Source organism: Diospyros lotus, chromosome 6 (assembly GCF_014633365.1).
Source record: "Diospyros lotus cultivar Yz01 chromosome 6, ASM1463336v1, whole genome shotgun sequence".
NCBI lineage: Eukaryota > Viridiplantae > Streptophyta > Magnoliopsida > Ericales > Ebenaceae > Diospyros > Diospyros lotus.
The window spans coordinates 36,059,315-36,081,648 of NC_068343.1; the positions used below are offsets into that span (position 1 = coordinate 36,059,315).

General features: G+C 36.6%; 1 long non-coding RNA gene across 1 annotated transcript; it reads left to right on the forward strand.

Annotated features, from left to right (window-relative positions):
* The first annotated feature begins 3,111 nt into the window (after positions 1-3,111).
* On the forward strand, positions 3,112-5,249 carry LOC127804610 (uncharacterized). The gene is made up of 2 exons (XR_008023694.1): positions 3,112-3,250; positions 5,022-5,249. It is a non-coding gene; the product is annotated as an uncharacterized LOC127804610 (long non-coding RNA).
* Positions 5,250-22,334: the final 17,085 nt, after the last annotated feature.

Sequence of the window (22,334 nt, forward strand, 5' to 3'; positions counted from 1 at the left end):
AATTTTATTTGCGTGTATAAGTGAAATCTTCAGAAGATTAGGGGTTTAACATGATTTTAAATACATTTATGAATAACCAAATCGAATGTAGGGAATGCCCTATGTTGTAGATATCTAAAAACAATTATATGATATGGACTAAAATTTCTGCACTTGAATTATGACATCAATAAAAATTATATCAAAAACAATTTTTGGCACATTTAAAATTCAGGCCGAAAAACTAAATCATCGTAATAGATTTAAAAAAACAAAAGTCATTGGAACCTTGAAGACACTTTAATTTAGTTACTAGAACAACCCTTAGTTGGTATCATATCAAAACAAAATGATTAATGATCAAATCGAACAATCAGCAATAAGTGTAAATTCTTAATTTTTTTTGAGAGAGGTCGAAAATATATATACATATATATTTTAATTTTTATTGGTCGAATGACAATAATTTTATATGGTTTTAAGTGTAATTTTTTTTTTTTTTTTTGTAACTGAAATCTTCAGAAGATTAAGAGTTTAACATGATTTTTAGTTCAATTATGAATAATCGAATCGACTGCAGGGAATGCCCCTTGGTCTAGATATCTAAAAAGAATTATATGATATCAACTAGAATTTCTACGCGTGAATTATGACATCGAAAAAAATCAGATTGGAAATAGTTTTGGTATAGCTAAAATTAAAGCAAAAAAATTAAATCGTCGAATAGATTTTAAAAAAGTCAACAGAATCCTGAAGAGACTTTCATTTAGTTAGTAGAACAACCCTTAGTTGGTTTTATGGTGACACAAAAAGATTAGCAATCAAATCTAACAATCGGACGTAAGTGTAAATGTAATACCCTGTATTACATGGTATTGGAAAATAATAATTTTTGGTGATTTTGAAAGGATCTTGGGTGGTCCGGGAAGCTCGAAAATTAATTTCAAGAAATTAATTAATTAAATTGTCGAATCGACGGCAAAGAGTGCCTCGGGACTTGGGTGTTTAGGGAAGAAGACATGTGATTGGTGAGCGTCTCAAGGTGAGGCTAATGTTGCTGTAAGTAGTCCGATCGAAAATAATTTTTAGAATAAATTTTGTATAAACCTGAATGTGTGTGGTATCGAATGGTCGTAGGGGATTTTCGAAAAGATGAGGGGGCCTTAAGGGTGGTCCGATTTTACGAGTGAGGCAACCCTTAAATGTTTTTGGGTGGAATAAAGGTCCCGTGCAGGCGCAGGGATGAAATCAGTATTTTTGAGTAAAGTCGATTATTAATTTTGAGAAAATCAAGAATTTAGGTGTTTTTGATGGTATTTTAATTTAAAGCTTGGAGGGTCCAAGTGTGATTAAATGAAATTCTTAAATGGAATGAAGGAGGTTCTTAAGTGGGATTAATGAGGGGCAAACATGTAATATGCACATATATATATATATATATATATGCGCGCGTGTGTGAATGGCTTGGAGGCAAGTTGCGTAAGTGTATATATGTGCAGGTGCAGTGAGTGTTTGACTGTGTGTGAGCAAAGCTAAGTGGCCTTTGGCCGTGAGTGGGAGGAGTGAATTGCTGACTGTGATGTGTATGTTCTTATATAAATGGGAAATTAGAGTGATATATATATATATATATAATCTTGAATGATGAAAGATGAAAGTGGAGGCAGTACGTACTTGTGCACTTGGAAGTGCTTAGATATATAAAGTGCTTATATATATCTTTATATATATATATATCTACATTTATGTAAATGTTTCTTAAAGACTATAAATACAATTTGAGGTAACTAAATAAATAGTATAGTAATAGACAATATTAGTAAATATTATTTTTATTATTATCTTTCTTTTTTAAAAATAATAATAGAAATAATATTAGTAAATAATAAGTATTGTGTGACATAATTCATTAAATTATATATATATTATAATATGTTTTTAATAGTTATATATTATATGTAATAGCTCATTGAGTTATTATAAAATTAAGGTATAATTTAATAAAACCATAGAGGTTGTAAATATATCCAGCATGTCTTGACTGCATCTCTAGAGAGCTTGTTCACTCTCTACTTCCTAAGCGGAATGAAACTAGGTTATCCTCGGGGTAATATCCAACCTATGGCCGAGTTTGGTTTCAGGGTTAGCGAAGTCTCTAGATGTGGTCATGTTCTCCCTCCGAGAGGGCAGTCTATTATGGTGACGAGTGTTAATCTACTGATTGTCTATCACTGTGTCCTGGTAGATGATGGTTGGTGATATGGGCCCAACTATTGACTATCATGACTGGCCACAGACGAGCCAGGGCAGCTAATACTGTCAGTCACCCATCTTTTTTGACATATTGCATATCAGGGTCTTGTGTGCCGAGATTTAGGCTGTATCCATTGGGGGACTCATGTGACTGAATGTTTGGCCACGTGCATATGCAGTAGCGGCAGAGAACTAACTAATAGAGATTGAAAAGCACATGATATCCATGAGTTGCACGGAGGACGAGAAAGTACAATTGGCGACATTTCTTCTGAAAGGGGATGCTAGTCGATGGTGGGAGACGACCAGACAGCGTTTTGGGAATAGAAGGCCAGCCCGGACTGAGTTTGAGGCCATGTTCATGGAGACTTACTATAATGATCCAAATTTATTTATTTATTATTATTATTAGTATTACTATTGTTGCTATTATTATTATAGTAATATTATTATTACTCATATATAGTATTATTATTATTTATTGTGGATAAAATTATTATTATTATTATTATTATCATCAGTTAATATCTATAATTATTATAATATTATGTGTAAGAGCTTTAAGCAAAGAGGCAGTGTGTGTGTTCGTGTGTGTATGTCCGAAGCTCCCCAAACGTGGCCGAATGCATTATCTGCTTCCAAGTTCCCAAGCCGCATTATTAGATTTATCAGGAAGACAGCAGTGGTGGAGCACCCACTAGCTGCTGTCTCAACCTTTATATCAGTAAGAGTTAGAGAGAGAAAGGGGGAGACTGAGTTGAGCGCCCAACAGCAAGCGAAGAAGAGAAACTCCCAGCAATGAGCAAAGGAAGAAGAGGTTGCAGAACAGGGAGAGCTTCGGTCATTGCAGCAACTTTTGTCTTCGGGTACCTGCAATTTAACAGGCAGGCTCCTTCCTCTTCTTGCTTCCTTGAATCTCTATTAACCTTTAGTGTGCGTGAGAGCTCAGCTTTGTGTGGGTTTTTGTTCATATATACATGTATGCATGCGTGCGGGTTAGGCCGGCAAGGAGAGAGAGGTTCGTCTTCCTTTTTCTATTATTCCTCTAATGTTTTTCTCAGTTGGTGGACTTTTCAGTAATGACTTGGATATAATCAGTGGATGTGAGTGCAATGTATAGCAAGCTGTATATATATGTAATGCAGGTATATATATATATATATATAAACTGTAGCATGCGGGCTATGCAACAGGGGAGTTTATTGTATATATGTAAGAGTGTGTGTTCGCGGGTGAGCTGTTGGCCGTGAGTGTGTAGTTCGCTATGTGTGTGTGTGCAGTCTGTGGGTGAGCTGCTGGGAGCTAAGTGAGTTCATTGTGTGTGTGAGTGTGCATTGCTGTGTGTTGTAGTGTACGTGTGAGTGTGTTCACTGGGGAGCTTAAGATAATTAATAGGTGTGTTCACTAGGGGAGAAATTGGAGTGATATATATATATATATAATGTGGAAGAATGAGAGTGGAGGCAGCACGTTCTTATGCACTTGGAGCTTAAAGTGCTTAGATATATTTATATATATATATACATTTATGTAAATGCTGCTTAAAGACTATAAATACAATTTGAGGTAACTAAATAAATAGTAATAGTCTGACAATATTAGTAAAGCTTATTTTTATTATTATCTTTCTTTCTTAAAAAAATAATAATAGAAATAATGTTAGTAAATAATAAGTATTGTGTGACATAATTCATTAAATTATATATATATTATAATATATTTTTAATAGTTATGTATTATATGTAATAACTCATTGAGTTATTATAAAATAAAGGTATAGTTTAATAAAACCATAGAGGTTGTAAATGTACCCAGCGTGTCTTGACTACATTTCTAGAGAGCTTGTTCACTCTCTACTTCCTATGCGGAATGAAGCTAGGTTATCCTTGGGCTAGTATCCAACCTAGGGCCGAGTTTGGTTTCAAGGTTAGCCAAGTCTCTAGGTGTGGTCATGTTCTCCCTCCGAGAGGGCGGTCTATTATGGTGACGAGTGTTAAGCTACTGATTGTCGACCTCTGCGTCCTGGTAGATGATGGTTGGTGATATGGGCCCAACTATCGATTATCATGACTAGCCACAGACGAGCCAGGGCAGCTAATACTGTCAGTCACCCACCTTTTTGACATCTTGCATATCAAGGTATTGTGTGCCAGGATTTGGGCTGTATCCATTGGGGGACTCATGTGACTGAATGTTTGGCCACGTGCATACATTGCTGTTTATTTTATCCAATAGTTAGCTAGTCATGAGCACTGCATTGAGTGTATTTGCCTATGCGGGCAGGCGTGACTTGATGCTTGGTTTTATGGGGGCCTTTGATCAGGTTTCTGCCCATGTGCCACTACATTTTATATGTGTGCATTTACTTGTTGTTTGATGTCGACTTTTGATTGAGACTGATGAGACCACAACTGTGACAGTGTTGGGTACACTGCGCTGGTTATATTTCCACACCCACGAGTTCTTTTGGGTTAGCGTGTTGTGAGTCGGTGAGGTTTCTCCCACTTGAGGTTTCTTTACAGGTTGCAGGTTCAGTATACCTTGGCTCACTCAGGTATATATCATGGGTTTAGGCACCATTGTTTTCTTTTGTGGGCCCCAAGACCCTATATGTACGCATTTCTTTTATGCACGAGATACCTGGAATTTGTTTGTTGACATGGACATGCTTTGCATGGATACTGCATGTTAGGTGCAGGGTACTTTGTAGTGCTTATTCTTGTTGTCCGGTCCTTTTCTATGAGCTTACTAAGTCTTGTGACTCACTCCTTTGCTCCTCTTCATTCCAGGTAAGGGCAAGGGCAAGGGCAAGATTGGGGATGGTCCCAGTGAAGTCTAACTTCTCCGTAGATGGTGTACAGGGCAGGTCGAGTTAGCTTTATCTTATGGCTTTTTGTACTTTGAGACTTTGGGGATTACGACATCTTCTGTGGCGGGTTGTGGTTTGTTTTGTGGTTTGGATTTGTCTTTGGCCAGGGATTGTAATGTAACCTTGTTGGGCTTGTGGTGTTTTGTTATGCATGCGGTGTTTTGGTTTTTGTTTCAGATTTTTCAGATTCATGCTTAGGTATATTTGAATGTGAGGTGCATGCATGACATGTTTTGTATTCGTTATTCGGGACACCTGCTCGGGTTCTATGGCTAGTCTGGGGGACCTGGGTCGAGGTCCTACACTTACAACCCAGCTTGGGTGCATGAATAGAAGATTTATGACTTCATTAAGTTGCAGCAGGGCAGTATGACCGTGGCCTAGTACGAGATTGAGTTTATAGCCCTTGCACGTTATGCGCTAGAGATAGTGACCCCGGAGGATTGCAAAGTAAGCAAGTTCGAGTGTGGCCTACACCTTGAGATTCGACATGCTATGGTAGGGATTAGAGCCAAGGACTTTCCCACGATTGTTAGACTAGCGTACGTCATTGAGAAGAACATCCTGGAGGCTAAGAAGGAACAAACAACTATTATTGGGAAGACTAGTGAGCAAGGTAATAAAAAAATAAAAAGGGATTCAAGTTCCAACAAGGAAACAAGGGGTACTCCGATTTGCGAGACCTGTGGCAACCGACATCAGGGGATATGTTAGGTGTCTCGAGGAAACGTGTGCTACCACTATAAGCAGCCGGGTCATATAAGGAAAAATTGCCCACAAAGATCAGGTGCTGCATCTAACCAAAGGATTATCTGTTATCGTTGTGGCCAACTAGGACATCGGGCCAATGGGTGTGCCCAGTCAGTGCAGGAAGGTGAATCGAAAGTTGGAGGAGCGGGCCAGAGACAAACCCAGAGAGCATTTGCTTCCATGACAAATAGTACAACCCCAACGCTATCTTCACCAGTCCCACGACCTCAAGTCTCAGGCAAGACATATGCGGTGACAACGACTGAAGTTATTAGAGAAGAAGCAACGAAAGGTATATTTCCATTAATTGTGTCCTAAATTTAAAATGCTTTCAAAATAGTAACTCGAGGGTTGCATTTTGTGTGTGTGGGATGGGGTGAATAGGTTTTCTTTATGCTCTTTGGCCTCCGATGCTGGTGCCATCATTTGTTGATGACCTACTCATGGATCTTCCATGTGTGCAGTGGGGGCTCCGGGAGACGGCCATTGCGGCATGGTATCTCCATTGTGGGGTCTCTGTGGCGGTGAAGAATTGTCATTTGGGTAATCAGAATGTAGCTTATCGATTAAGTAGGGATTAGTTGTCCTGCCATCAAATCAAGATTTCCATATTTACCCTTGGATGGTATTTGGGTCCGAATTTGGAGGACCAAATTCTTTAAGGGGGGGAGGATTTGTAATGATCCAAATTTAGTTAATTAAGTGTTGCGTATACGTTTGGAGTATCGGAATGAATTTAATTGGTAATTCAATAGGATAGTGTGTGATTCAGATGGCCTATTTTTCCAGTGTGCAATGTTTGTATTGCAACCCGACTTTGACCCTGTCTCAACCCGAATCCCTGAAAACCCAAAGCATGAAAGTTGTAGCCATTTCTCTTAGCTTCCCATATCATCTTGAATCACCGAAATTGGAGCTCATATGAGAGAGTTATGGTCAAATTAGTATGATATGTTTGAACTGTCCAGAATTTCATAAGCCATGTGTTTCAGCATTCTATCTCCTCATTCAATCTAAATTTTGACTGTGATTAAGCCCGATTCTCTCAAAACTTAAATCATAAAAGTTGTAGATCTATATCTTGGATTTCCATACCATTTTGAATTAGCTCAATCGAATCTCGGACGAGTGAGTTATGCCTAAATTCAAAAGGGTGTCGAATCTGTCCAGAAACATCCGTTTTCCATTAAACCCTCTCAAATCCGGATCTGGGTCGAGCCATTAGGGTATTTTCTTAGATTCGACAGAACGCATTCCTGGGAGAAAGTTCAGAGACCATTATCTTGATTTTGATGTGGTCGGGGCATGCGTCTAGGCCATTAATCGCCGTCTCTTGCTTTGCCAATATATATAGAGAGAGTAGCAGAGAGAATGTGAGGAATTGGCAGAGAATTTTTAGAGAGTTGTTGAGAGCTGGGAGGAAGAAGAAAACAGAGGAAGAAGGAGACGAGTTTGGCAGCTTTTGGGTCTTCTTCTTCGTGAATCAGGCAAGCCTCGCTTTCCTCTCTCTTCTCCTTGATTCATCATAATCAATCTAGTAGTGTGTATTGGGCGTTTGGGCCGAGACTTGTTGTGTGCATGGGTGAGCTGTGTTGGTCGAGAAGCTCATTGTGCGGGTGTGTATAGGTGCATCGCCGTGTGTAAGTGAATATATGTATCGGGGCAGTGAGTGTTCTGAGTGCTGTGAGTGTGTGATTAAAGCTAAAGAAATTGTTGTGTGTGTGTGTGCTCCAATTAAAGAAATGGCCTTTGGTTGAGGAGCTTACTGTGCCCGTGTGTGTGTGTATATCACCATGCGTAAGTGCATATATGTGCAGGTGCAGTGAGTGTTTGAGTGTGTGTGAGCAAAGCTAAGTGGCCTTTGGCCGTGAGTGGGATGAGTGAATTGCTGACTGTGATGTGTATGTTCTTATATAAATGGGAAATTAGAGTGATATATATATATATATATATATAATCTTGAATGATGAAAGATGAAAGTGGAGGCAGTACGTACTTGTGCACTTGGAAGTGCTTAGATATATAAAGTGCTTAGATACATCTTTATATATATATATATCTACATTTATGTAAATATTGCTTAAAGACTATAAATACAATTTGAGGTAACTAAATAAATAGTATAGTAATAGACAATATTAGTAAAGATTATTTTTATTATTATCTTTCTTTTTTAAAAATAATAATAGAAATAATATTAGTAAATAATAAGTATTGTGTGACATAATTCATTAAATTATATATATATTATAATATATTTGTAATAGTTATATATTATATGTAATAGCTCATTGAGTTATTATAAAATAAAGGTATAATTTAATAAAACCATAGAGGTTGTAAATATACCCAGCGTGTCTTGACTTCATGTCCAGAGAGCTTCTTCACTCTCTACTTCCTAAGCGGAATGAAGCTAGGTTATCCTTGGGCTAGTATCCAACCTAGGGCCGAGTTTGGTTTCAGGGTTAGCGAAGTCTCTAGGTGTGGTCATGTTCTCCCTTCGAGAGGGCGGTCTATTATGGTGACGAGTGTTAAGCTACCGATTGTCGATCGCTGTGTCCTGGTAGAGGATGGTTGGTGATATGGGCCTAACTATCGACTATCATGACTAGCCACAGACGAGCCAGGGCAGCTAATACTGTCAATCACCCGCCTTTTTTGACATCTTGCATATCAAGGTATTGTGTGCCGGGATTTGGGTTGTCTCCATTGGGGGACTCATGTGACTAAATGTTTGGCCACGTGCATACATTGCTGTTTATTTTATCCAATAGTTAGCTAGTCATGAGCACTGCATTGAGTGTATTTGCCTATGTGGGCGGGCGTGACTTGATGCTTGGTTTTATGAGGGCTTTGTATCAGGTTTCTGCCCATGTGCCACTGCATTTTATATGTGTGCATTTACTTGTTTGATGCCGGCTTTTGATTGAGACTGAGACCACAGCTGTGACAGTGTCAGGTACACCGCGCTGGTTATATTTCCACACACGCGAGTTCTTTTGGGTTAGCATGTTGTGAGTCGGTGAGGTCACTCCCACTTGAGGTTTTCTTTACCGGTTGCAGGTTTAGTTTGCCCTGGCTCATTCAGGTATATATCATGGGTTTGGGCGCCATTGTTTTTTTTTTTGTAGGCCCCAAGACCCTGTATGTGCACATTTCTTTTATGCACGAGATACCTGGCATTTGTTTGTTGACATGGACATGCTTTGCATGGATACTGCATGTTAGGTGCAGGGTACTCTGTAGTGCTTATTCTTGTTATCCGTTCCTTTTGTATAAGCTTGCTGAGTCTTGTGACTCACTCCTTTGCTTCTCTTCATTCCAAGTAAGGGCAAGGGCAAGATTGGGGATGGTCCCAATGAAGTCTAACTTCTCCGTAAATCGTGTATAGGGCAGGTCGAGTTAGCTTTATCTTATGGCTTTTTGTACTTTGAGACTTTGGGGATTTCGACGTCCTCTGTGGCGGGTTGTGGTTTGTTTTGTGGTTTGGATTTGTCTTTGGCTAGGGATTGTAATGTAGCCTTGTTGGGCCTGTGGTGTTTTGGATTTTGTTTCAGATTTTTCAGATTCATGATCAGGTATATTTGAGTGTGAGGTGCATGCATGATAGGTTTTATATTCGTTATTCGGGACACTTGCTCGGGTTCTATGGCTAGTCTGGGGGACCTGGGTTGGGGTCTTGCAGAGATAATGGGGAATAATTGTTCGTTGGATTAAACCCTGGGTCAGAGTTGTTTGGAAATTTGTTGATGGATGATTTTGGGGTATGCGACAAAGTTGAGGGCATTGGTTTAATGACTGATGTTAATGGAGTTGGAGTTTTGTGTGTTTACATCTAGGTTCGACCGGGGATGTGGTGATCCTAGAAGAGCTTGGAGTTCATGCCGAGGCAGGAGAGGCTTCGAGCTAGGTAAGGGATGACCCCAAGTGGTGGGGTTTTGCTTGCATTTGTAAATGTTTATTTATGAATTGCATGTAGTGGTCACATTTGCTGATATGTGTTCTAGTGTACCTATGGCCATATGGAAGACTAGTGGTGGGAAGGGTTGGTCGATGCCTTAACCTATGGCGGTTATGAGGGCATGGAAGACAACCCATATGCATTGCATTTTGCATTACATGCTTTCTCATGCTTCAATTACTTATGCATTGCACCCTTACTGAGTCTTTATGACTCATGAGATTTTACCTCATGTGTAGATGTTACAAGTCTAGATGCAAGCAGGGATGGTGCCTGGAGGCTGTTGTGGCAACTAGCGGTGTTACCCGAGTTTGTGTATTTTATTATATCTTGTATGTATTCATGTGATGGTATGTATATATACCCTGGTGTGTGAATGTATGTGTTGTTAAGCATTAGATGTATCTAATTGTTGTAATCATCATAGTGTGATAAATGATTGTGAGATTGCTTGTTATATATGGCTTAGTTGGAGGAGCCGAGTTTCAGATCAGGTAGGGATCGAAAAGGTATGTTTTCATAAATCCCCAGAACTCAGTGGATGTTTGTTGCGCTAGTTTTGTGCCTGGGTCACCTTTTAGTTTGCCGTGAGACGAGATAAAGAAAGGTGAAACTTGCTCGGGTTTCAGGTCCTGATCCGCTGTGTTTTCTTGTCTCTGTTTGGGATCGATTCCTCGAGTGGAGCGAAGGGAAAGACTAAGCCTGGTTCCCACCTAGGGCGTTTCCTGTTGAAACATAGTCCAACCCTTCATCAGTCGGTTTGTCGGGTGAGTAATCCGGTGGTTTATTCACCGGTGGCGCTCGTAAGTGGGAGTGGGTCATTACAGTAAATTCTTAATTTTTCCTGAGAGAGGTCGAAAAGATAGATTTTCTTTTTTAATTTTAAATGGTGGAATGACGATAATTTCATATGGTTTTAAGTGTAATTTTGTTTGCGTGTGTAAGTGAAATATTTAGAAGATTAGGGTTTAACATGATTTTAAATACATTTATGAATAACTGAATCGACTGTAGAGAATGCCCTGTGCTCCAGATATCTAAAAAAATTATATGATATCAATTAGAATTTGTACACGTGAATTATGACATCGATAAAAATAAGATTAGAAACAGTTTTTGGTACAACTAAAATTCAAGCCGAAAAATCGAATCGTCGTAATAGATTTAAAAAAAGTCATTGGAACCCTAAAGACACTTTAATTTATTTAGTAGAACAACCCTTAGTTGGTATCATATTGAAACAAAAGGATTAACGACCAAATCGAACAATCAGGGGTAAGTATAAATTCTTAATTTTTTTCGAGAGAGGTCGAAAAGATATATTTTTTTTAATTTTTAATGGTGGAATGACAATAATTTTATATGGTTTTAAGTATAATTTTATTTGCGTGTGTAAATGAAATCTTTAGAAGATTAAGGGTTTAACATGATTTTTAATACAATTATTAATAATCGAATCAACCGCAGGGAATGCTGTGTGGTCCAGATATCTAAAAAAATTATATGATATCAACAACAATTTCTAGACGTGAATTATGACATCGAAAAAAATCGGATCGGAAACAGTTTTTGGTATAGCTAAAATTCAGGCTAAAAAATCGAATCGTCGTAATATATTTAAAAAAAGACAACAGAACACTGAAAACACCTTAATTTTGTTAGCAAAACAACCCTCAGTTGGTTTCATGGTGAAACAAAAGGATTAGTGATCAAACCGAACAATTGGATGTAAGTGTAAATTTTTAATTTTTCCCGAGAAAGGTCGAAAATATTTTTTTTTAAATTTTTAAGGGTGGAATGACGATAATTTTATATGGTTTTAAGTTTAATTTTATTTGAGTGTGTAAGTTAAATCTTTAGAAGATTAGGGGTTTAATATGATTTTCGGTACAGTTATGAATAATCGAATCAATTGCAAGGAATGCTCTGTGGCCTAGATATCTAAAAATAATTATATGATATCAGCTAGAATTTCTAGACGTGAATTATGACATCGAAAAAAATCATATTGGAAACAGTTTTTGGTGGAGCTAAAATTCTGGCCGAAATATCGAATCGTCATAATAGATTTAAAAAAGTCAAAAGAAGCTTGAAGACACTTTAATTTAGTTAGTAGAACAACCCTTAGTTGGTTTCATGGTGACACAAAAGGATTAGTGATCAAATCAAACAATTAGACTTAAGTACAAATTCTTAATTTTTTTTAGAGAGGTCAAAAAGATAGATTTTTTTTTTTTAATTTTTAGTGGTGGAATGACGATAATTTCATATGGTTTTAAGTGTAATTTTATTTGCGTGTGTAAGTGAAATCTTCAGAAGATTAAGGGTTTAACATGATTTTAAATATAATTATGAATAATGGAATCGACTGTAGGGAATGTCCTGTGCTCCAGATATCTAAAAAAAATTATATGATATCGATTAGAATTTCTACACGTGAATTATGACATTGATAAAAATCAGATCAAAAACAGTTTTTGGTATATTTAAAATTCAGGCCGAAAAATCGAATTGTCGTAATAGATTTAAGAAAAAGTCATTGGAACCCTAAAGACACTTTAATTTAGTTAGTAGAATAACCCTTAGTTGGTATTATATTGAAACAAAAGGATTAACGAGCAAATCGAACAATCAGGGATAAGTGTAAATTCTTAATATTTCTCGAGAGAAGTTGAAAAGATATATTTTTTTCTAATTTTTATTGGTCAAATGACGATAATTTTATATGATTTTAGTGTAATTTTATTTGTTTGTGTGTGTAAAATCTTCTGAAGATTAAGGGTTTAACATGATTTTTAGTTCAATTATAAATAATCAAATCGACTGTAAGGAATGCCCTATGGTTCAGATATCTAAAACAAATTATATGATATCAACTAGAATTCCTACACGTGAATTATGACATCGAAAAAAATCAGATTGGAAACAGTATTTGGTATAACTAAAATTAAGGCCAAAAAATTGAATCATCGTAATAGATTTAGAAAAAGTCAACTGAACCCTAAGAACACTTTAATTTAGTTAGTAGAATATCCCTTAGTTAGTTTCATGGTGACACAAAAGGATTAGCGATCAAATCAAACAATCAAACATAAGTGTAACTTCTTAATTTTACCCGAGAGAGGTTGAAAAGATAGATTTTCTTTTTTAATTTTAAAAGGTGGAATGACGATAATTTCATATGGTTTTAAGTGTAGTTTTATTTGCGTGTGTAAGTGAAATCTTCAAAAGATTAAAGGGTTTAACATGATTTTTAGTACTATTATTAATAATCAAATCGACTACAGGGAATGCCCTGTGGTCCAGATATCTAAAAACAATTATATGATATCAACTATAATTTCTAGACATGAATTATGACATCGAAAAAAATTAGATCAAAAACAATTTTTGGTACAGCTAAAATTCAGGCTGAAAAATCGAATCGTCGTAATAGATTTAAAAAAAGTCATTGGAATCCTGAAGATACTTTAATTTAGTTAATAGAACAACCCTTAGTTGGTTTCATGGGGAAACAAAAGGATTCACGATCAAATCGAATAATTAGGGGTAAGTGTAAATTCTTAATTTTTTCAAAGAGAGGTCAAAAAAATATATTTTTTTAATTTTTATTGGCAGAATGACGATAATTTCATATGATTTTAAGTATAATTTTATTTGCGTGTGTAATGAAATATTCAGAAGATTGGTTTAACATAATTTTTGGTACAGTTATGAATAATCGAATCGACTGTAGGGAATGCCTTGTGGCTCAGATATCTAAAAACAATTATATAATATCAACTAGATTTTCTAGACGTGAATTATGACAATGAAAGAAATCAGATCGAAAACAGTTTTTGGTACAGCTAAAATTCAAGTCCAAAAGTTGAATCGTCGTAATCGATTTAAAAAAAGTCAACAGAACCCCGAAGACACCTTAATCTTGTTAGAAGAACAACCCTTAGTTGATTTCATGGGGAAACAAAAAGATTAGCGATCAAATCTAACAATCGGACGTAAGTGTGAATTCTTAATTTTTCCTGAGAGAGGTCGAGAAGATATTTTTTTTTTATTAATTTTTAATGGTGGAATGACAATAATTTCATATGGTTTTAAGTGTAATTTTATTAGCTGTGTAAGTGAAATCTTCACAAGATTAAAGGTTTAACATGATTTTTGGTACAGTTATGAATAATCGAATCTACTGCAGGGAATGCCCTGTGGCCCAAATATCTAAAAAAAATTATATGATATCAACTAGAATTTCTGGAAGCGAATTATGAAATAAAAACAAATCAGATTGGAAACAGTTTTTGATATAGTTAACATACAGGCCAAAAAATCGAATCGTCGTAATAGATTTAAAAAATTCAAAAGAACCCTGAAGACACCTTAATTTACTTAGTAGAATAACCCTTAGTTGGTTTCATGGTGAAAAACAATGATTAGCGATCAAATCAAACAATCGGATGTAAGTGTCAATTTTTAATTTTTCCCGAGAGAGGTCGAAAAGATATTGTGACGATCTAGAAATTCCCTCCCAAATTTTAAGTACAATTAACTAATAATCATAGAACACACCACAATAGCCGAAGCTAGATGAATATGAAATAACCCACTCAGGGGCTCAATAATACAAGATACAACGCAAGAACCAACAAATTCGACAACCCACGATAACTATGCCCCTGATTACATCTCATACTTCACAGATCTTTTAGTTGGGATTTCCCTATACACACAACCACCCAAGACTATCACACCAAAAGGTCTAGCCACTGTGTTAGCTTCCACACCTGGAATGATGGTAAAAATAAAATGAGCCATAAGGCTCAGCAAGCATAATAAAAGAATAGAGGTAAGGCTAGGCACAGATCTCCCACACCAGAACACATCCCGCTATCAACAGGTAAGACGGACCAAAACTAGAAATAAACCACAGTAAAGTGCAGCTCGCTACATAACGATAACAAAGCTAGGAATACATCCCTCACCCAAAACACACCCGCACAAAGTGCAATGCAACATATGAAAATGCCATGTCATGCCATACTGTGCAACAGTGTGTTCAATACTTCACATAAAAATATAATAATGCACATAACAATCCTTGGGGCCTACATAGGAAATTCATATCCTGGCACCCAAGTCCCGGCATACAAACCTGCCACAGCCATGAACTGATTGGCACAAAGCCCATGAGCCCGAGGCTCCCCCAACACGATCCACACGAGCCTGAAGCTCTCATCACAGCCATGTACTAGAGTCCCCGAATCATAGCTATTTGGGGCCCAACTCACACTCATAGCTATCGAGGGTCAACTCCATACCACAAACCACAATCATAAACCAAGTCAAACGGTAACCATGCAATGCAACAGATAATAAATGAAACGGCTTCTGCAGCATTAACACGATGATAAAGCCTCCATAAGCCAAGCATCAGGCCATGCTACCCCCATATAAGAACCCACACAGAAAAAATGCTCTAAATGCACGTGCTCGCCTATCATACCCAAATTGACACTTAACAGGCCAATTGGGTTATGCCAATGAGCACACTTCCCCGTACATACAAAGCATGACCCCCAATAAATGTAATCCCAATCCCATGCACTGTAATGTCATGCAAAATGCCACATAATGGAAAAGCCGGTCGATAGTGTTCAGGTATCGGTCAACAATCCGTGACTAGGAACAACCAGTCAATAGCCGTACTTGGCTCGATGACAGTTTGCTCTAGTGTCACAAACGGTCAACACATTACCTCACCGGACGACAGCTCACGCTGCCTATTATTATCACTCACACCTATAGGAAACCAGAACCATATCATGATAAGCACAACACCAAGGGTGGGTGTCAGGTGCTACCACCTTGCCCGACGATACCTGCTTGCCCGGCCTGTCTATAGTCTATCGCAATAGCTGATAACTGACGCCCATACATCCAGCCATGAACTGCCATGACCCAACGATCGACGGTCAATAGCTGAATATCCCACACCCTACGACTCACACAAATAAAACCCCAAGACTCCCGATTACAACAACTCACCCAGAGCGTACTCATAACTATAATTGACTCACTAAGAACTTAGTCCAAACCAGGTTCGGCATCATTCCCAAGGAAGTAGGGGCGATACAATACCCCGTAAGCATTTACAGAAATAAACCCCAGAAGTCTCCTATTTAATTTAATTTAATAAAATTCGGATAATAATTAACTATAACGTTCACAATTAATTTCTATAAGCAAATCGGGTTGAGGGAGGATATAGAATTCATAAATAGCATGAGAATCACGAAGGGAGTGAGGAGCTTGCCTTAAATTAACTGATTTCAGTGATTATACGCTTACACACCGCTAAATTAATACATGCTGCAAAATAATTCAATTCAACCAAAAATTAAAAAAATCGCACCCCAAATTAAATTTCAACCGTACAAATTTATTTACATAATAAATCTCACTTACCTGAATATTTAAACCTCAATTATACAAAATTTTCCACCATTTCTCTTGGATTTTCCCCCATTTTCAGCCTCCACGCAATGCTCCATCTTCACTGTAATTCTTCCCCATTGCTTGCTGCTAAAATCCTCTCAATTATAGCCCGTTCTCGGCCTTCAAAGGAAAGGAAATTGAAGCATCAGGCGCTGCCGCGTGGCAGCCAGCACAGCCCATCGCCTTCCGTTTCTCTTCTCCTATTGCCTTTTTATAATATCTCGCTAATTCGAAAATAATTAATGTGTAATATCCCAGCAATTCAGAAATAATTAATGTGTATTAATTTAATCGAGAACAGTTAAGAATTGCTAAATAATTGGGAATAGGAAATATTTAGCAATTTAAATAGGGAATGATTAATAATTATTAGTTATTGTAATTAAGGTAATTATTAATTATTGTATTTAATGTAATTATCGAATACTTATGATTTTAAGGGAAATATTAATTTGTTTATGTTAAAGAATTGGATAATTAATTGTTGAAAATTTGGGGTATAAGAGTATCAATAAGTGAGGCGTGTTTGTGACAATTTCTGAAAGTAATGGGGTTAAGTGTAAATTGTGGAAGTGGTAGAGAGTTACTTTAAATATAATGGAGTGTGTGTACATGCTGAGGAAGCAGGCAGCACGGACGGTCGCTCGCCCGAGGGTTATGCAGCAGGTTGCGGGATCGAGCTTCAATTGATGCGCGCTCTGGAGAAGAAATTCATTTGATTTTCCAAAGCCAAGGATGCCAAAATGCCGTCGTTTTGGCTTGCGCTAGGCTGCCACACGACAGTCTCTGGTGCTCTCTCTTTGTGGCTCTTAAGCCACGATTTTGGCAGCAAAATCAGATGATTTAAGCAGCAAATGGAAGATGAAAAATTGGAGAAGAAGCAGGAGCGCGCAGCCATGAAAATAGGGGGAGAAATTCAAGGAAAAATGAGAAAAATGCCATTTAATTAAAGTTTAATTATTCAGGTAAGTTGAGTTAATTTTGTAAATAAAATGGTATGGTTGAAATTTGATTTGGGGTACAATTTTATTAATTTTTGGTTGAATTGAATTATGTTGTAGCATGCATTAATTTAGAAGCTTGTGGGCGTATAAACACTGAAATCAGTTAATTTAAGGCAAGATCCTTACTCCTTTTGTGATTCTCATTCGATTTATGAATTCCATGTCCTCCGTCAACTCGATTTGGTTATAGAAATTAATTGTGAACATTATAATTAATTATTATCCGAATTTTATTAAATTAAATTAAATAGGAGACTTCTGGGGTTTAATTCTGTAAATGCTTACGGGGTATTGTATCGCCCCTACTTCCTTGGGAATGATGCTGAACCTGGTTTGAGCTAGGTTCTTAGTGAGTCAATTGTAGTTGTGAGTACCCTCTGGGGTGAGTTGTTGTATTCGACAGTCTTGGGGTTTTATTTGTGAGTCGTACAATGTGGGATATATAGCTACTAACCGTCAATGGTTGGGTTGTGGCAGTTAATGGCTGGATGTATGGGCGTCAGTTATCAGCTGTTACGATAGACCATAGACGGGTCGGGTGAGCTGGTACCACCGGACACCCACTTTTGGTGTTGTGTCTATCATGAGGTGGTTATAGTTTATGTGGACGTAAGTGGTAATGACAAGCGGTGTGAGTTGTCGTCCAGTGAGGTAACATGTTGACTGTTTGTGACACTAGAGCGAACCGTCATCGGGCCGAGGGCGGCTGTGAACTGGTTGCTCCTAGTCACGGATTGTCGACCGGTACTTAGTCACTATCCATTGGCTCTGCCATTATGTGGCATATTGCATGACATTACAGTGCATGGGATTGAGCTTACATTCATTGGGGGTCATGCTCTGTATGTAAGGGGAAGTGTGCTCATTGGCATAACCCGATTGACTTGTTGAGTGCCAATTTGGGTACGATAGACGAGCATGTGCATTTAGAGCATTTTGCCTGTGTGAGTTCCTTTGTGGGCGTAGCATGGCCTGATGCTTGGCTTATGGGGGCTTTGTCATCACGTTAATGCTGCAAAAGCCATTGCATTTATTATCTGCTGCATTGCGTGGTTACCGTTTGATTTGGTATATGATCGTGGTTTGAGGTATGGAGTTGACCCTCGATAGCTATGAGTGTGAGTTGGGCTCTAGATAGCTGACATAGGGACTCCAGTATGTGACTATGATAAGAGCTTCGGGCTCGTGTGGATCGTGTTGTGAGAGCCTCGGGCTCATGGGCTTTATACCAGCCAGTTCATGGCTGTGGTAGGTTTGTATGCTCGGACTTGGGTGCCAGAATATGTATTTCTTATGTGGGCTCTAAGGACTGTTATGTGTATTGTTATATTTATGTGGAGTACTGGATTCTCTGTTGCATGGTATGGCATGGCATGTGCATATGTTGCATTGCACTTTGTGCGGGTGTATTTTGGGTGAGGGATGTATCCCCAGCTTGTTATTGTTATTGCGAGGTGTACTCGGTTGTGGTTTATTTTTGGAATAATTTTGTCTAGCGAGGTCTATTTCGAGTATAATTATTTTTGGTTTTGTTCTATCTTACCTATTGTTAGTGGGATGCACTCCAGTATGGGAGATTTTTACCCTGCCTTAGCTATATTTATTTGTTATGCTTACTAAGCCTTATGGCTTATCTTGTTTTTACCATCATTCCAGGGGTAGGAGCTAACGCAGCGACTAGATTATTTAGCAGGTTAGTCTTGTGTGGCTGTGTGTATAAGGCAATCCCGACTGAAAGATCCGTGAGGTGCGAGTTGTGATCAGGGGCTCGAATATTGTGGCTTATTTGGTTTATCTGGTTATTATGCTATTATGTGTGATTAAGCCCCTGAGTGGTGTGTTTTATGTTTATTTAGCTTCCGCTATTGTATTATTTTGGGGTAGAACCTCAGTTCCTTTGTTTGGGAAATTATTGAGTTGTAATTAAAAAATGGAAGAAATTTCTAGATCATCACACTTACAATAATTTTATATTCTATCATATTCTTCGTGGGCAGCACATGGGTGCATGGCTAAGGGTTCATGAAGGAAGAGATGCTCTTGGGCATCCATTATGCTGGATGCTTCCACTAGCTTATTTGTTTTTTTCTATTTCCCATGAGCATTAATACAATAAACTACAATATTATACTACATCCCAAATTATATATATATATATATATTTACTCCATGCACCTCCGCACCCTCCTCACTTCAATTTTTAATTTCTCCTAGCTAATATATTCATTTACATAGAATAACATATACTATTAATATATTTCTACGTTAACCCTACACATACATCTTATGTATATGAACATACCTATGCCCGGCTACCACTTCCAATCTCCCAATTGCTTTACTATTATTTATTTATTTTATTTTTAACATACAATACATGCTACACATCGGGTGTTATAATAATATAACAATTGAAAACCTCAATATGCTACACGTAATTCTTTTTTCTTAAAAATCTTATTATAATTCTTAATTATTCCTGAATTATCGGAATGTTACAGATATTTTTTTAATTTTTAATGATGGAATGATGATAATTTCATATGGTTTTAGGTATAATTTTGTTTGCGTGTGTAAGTGAAATTTTTAGAAGATTAGGGGTTTAACATAATTTTTGGTATAGTTGTGAATAACCGAATGGATTGCAGGGAATGCCTTGTGGACCAGATATCTTAAAAACTTGATATGATATCAACTAGAATTTCTAGACGTGAATTATGACATCGAAAAAAATCAGATTGGAAACAGTTTTTGGTACAGCTAAAATTTAAGCCGAAAAATCGAATTATCGTAATAGATTTAAAAATAGTCAAGAAAACACTGAAAACACTTTAATTTAGTTAGTAGAACAACCCTTAGTTAGTTTCATGGTGACAAAAAAGGATTAGCGATCAAATCAAACAATCGGACGTTAATGTAAATTCTTAATTTCTCCAGAGAGAAGTGGAAAAGATAGATTTTTTTTTTTAATTTTTAATGGTGGAATGACGATAATTTCATCTGATTTTAAGTGTAATTTTATTTATGTGTATAAGTGAAATCTTCAGAAGATTAGGGTCTAACATGATTTTAAATACAGTTATGAATAACCGAATTGACTGTAGGGAATGCCTTGTGGTCTAGATATCTAAAAAGAATTATATGATAAGAACTAGAATTTCTATAAGTGAATATGACATCAATAAAAATCAGATCAGAAACAGTTTTTGAAACAACAAAAATTCAGACCCGAAACTGAATCGTCGTAATAGATTAAAAAAAAGTCAACAGAACTTTGAAGACACCTTAATTTTTTTTAGTAGAACATCTCTTAGCTTGTTTCATGGGGAAACAATAGGATTAGCGATCATATCGAATAATCGGACATAAGTGTGAATTGTTAATTTTTCTCCAGAGAGGTCGAGAATATATTTTTTTATTAATTTTTAATGGTGGAATGACAATAATTTCATATGGTTTTAAGTGTAATTTTATTTGCGTGTGTAAGTGAAATTTTCAAGAGATTAGGGGTTTAACATGATTTTAAGTACAATTATAAATAATCGAATCGACTGTAGAAAATGCCCTGTGGTCCAGATATCTAACAAAAATTATATGATATCAACTAGAATTTCTACACGTGAATTATGACATCGAAAAAGATCAAATCAAAAACAATTTTTGGTACAGCTAAAATTCAATCCGAAAAATTGAATCGTCATAATAGATTTGAAAAAAGTTATTGGAACCCAGAAGACACTTTAATTTAGTTAGTAAAACAACCCTTAGTTGGTTTCATGGTGAAACAAAATGATTCACGATCAAATTGAACAATCGGGGGTAAGTGTAAATTCCTAATTTTTTTCGAGAAAGGTCAAAAAAATATATATTTTTTAATTTTTAAAGGTGGAATGATGATAATTTCATATGGTTTTAAGTGTAATTTTATTTGCGTGTGTAAGTGAAACGTTCAGAAGATTAGGGGTTTAACATAATTTTTGGTACAGTTATGAATAACCGACTCGACAGCACGTAATGCTCTGTGACCCAGATATCTAAAAAAAATTATATGATATCAACTATAATTTCTAGACATGAATTACGACAATGAAAAAAATTTGATCGGAAACAGTTTTTAGTACAGCTAAAATTCAGGCCGAAAAATTGAATCGTCGTAATAGATTTAAGAAAAGTCAACAGAATCTTGAAGATACCTTAATTTTGTTAGTAGAACAACCCTTAGTTAGTTTCATAGGGAAACAAAAGGATTAGGGATCAAATCGAACAATCGGGCGTAAATGTGAATTCTTAATTTTTCCCGAGAGAGGTCGAAAAGATTTTTCTTTTAAAATTTTTAATGGTGGAATGACAATAATTTTATATGGTTTTAAGTGTAATTTTATTTACGTGTGTAAGTGAAATCTTTAGAAGATTTGGGGTTTAACATGATTTTCGGTACAGTTGTGAATAATTGAATTGATTGCAGGGAATGCCCCGTGGGCCAGATATCTAAAAAAAATTATATGATATCAACTAGAATTTCTAGACGTGAATTATGACATCGAAAAAAATCAGATTGGAAACAGTTTTTGGTACAAGTAAAATTTAGGCCAAAAAATAGAATCATCGTAATAGATTTAAAAAAAATTAACAAAACCCTGAAAACACTTTAATTTAGTTAGTAGAACAACCCTTAGTTGGATTCATGGTGACACAAAAGGATTAGCGATCAAATCGAACAATCTGACATAAGTGTAAATTTTTAATTTTTCCCGAGAGAGGTCGAAAACATAGATTTGTTTTTTAATTTTTAATGGTGGAATGACGATAATTTCATATGATTTTAAGTGTAATTTTATTTGCGTGTGTAAGTGAAATTTTCAGAAGATTGGAGGTTTAACATGATTTTAAATACAGTTATGAATAACCGAATCGACTGTAGGGAATGCCCTGTGGGCCAGATATCTGAAAAAAATTATATGATATTAATTAGAATTTCTACACGTGAATTATGACATCGATAAAAATCAGATCAGAAATAGTTTTTGAT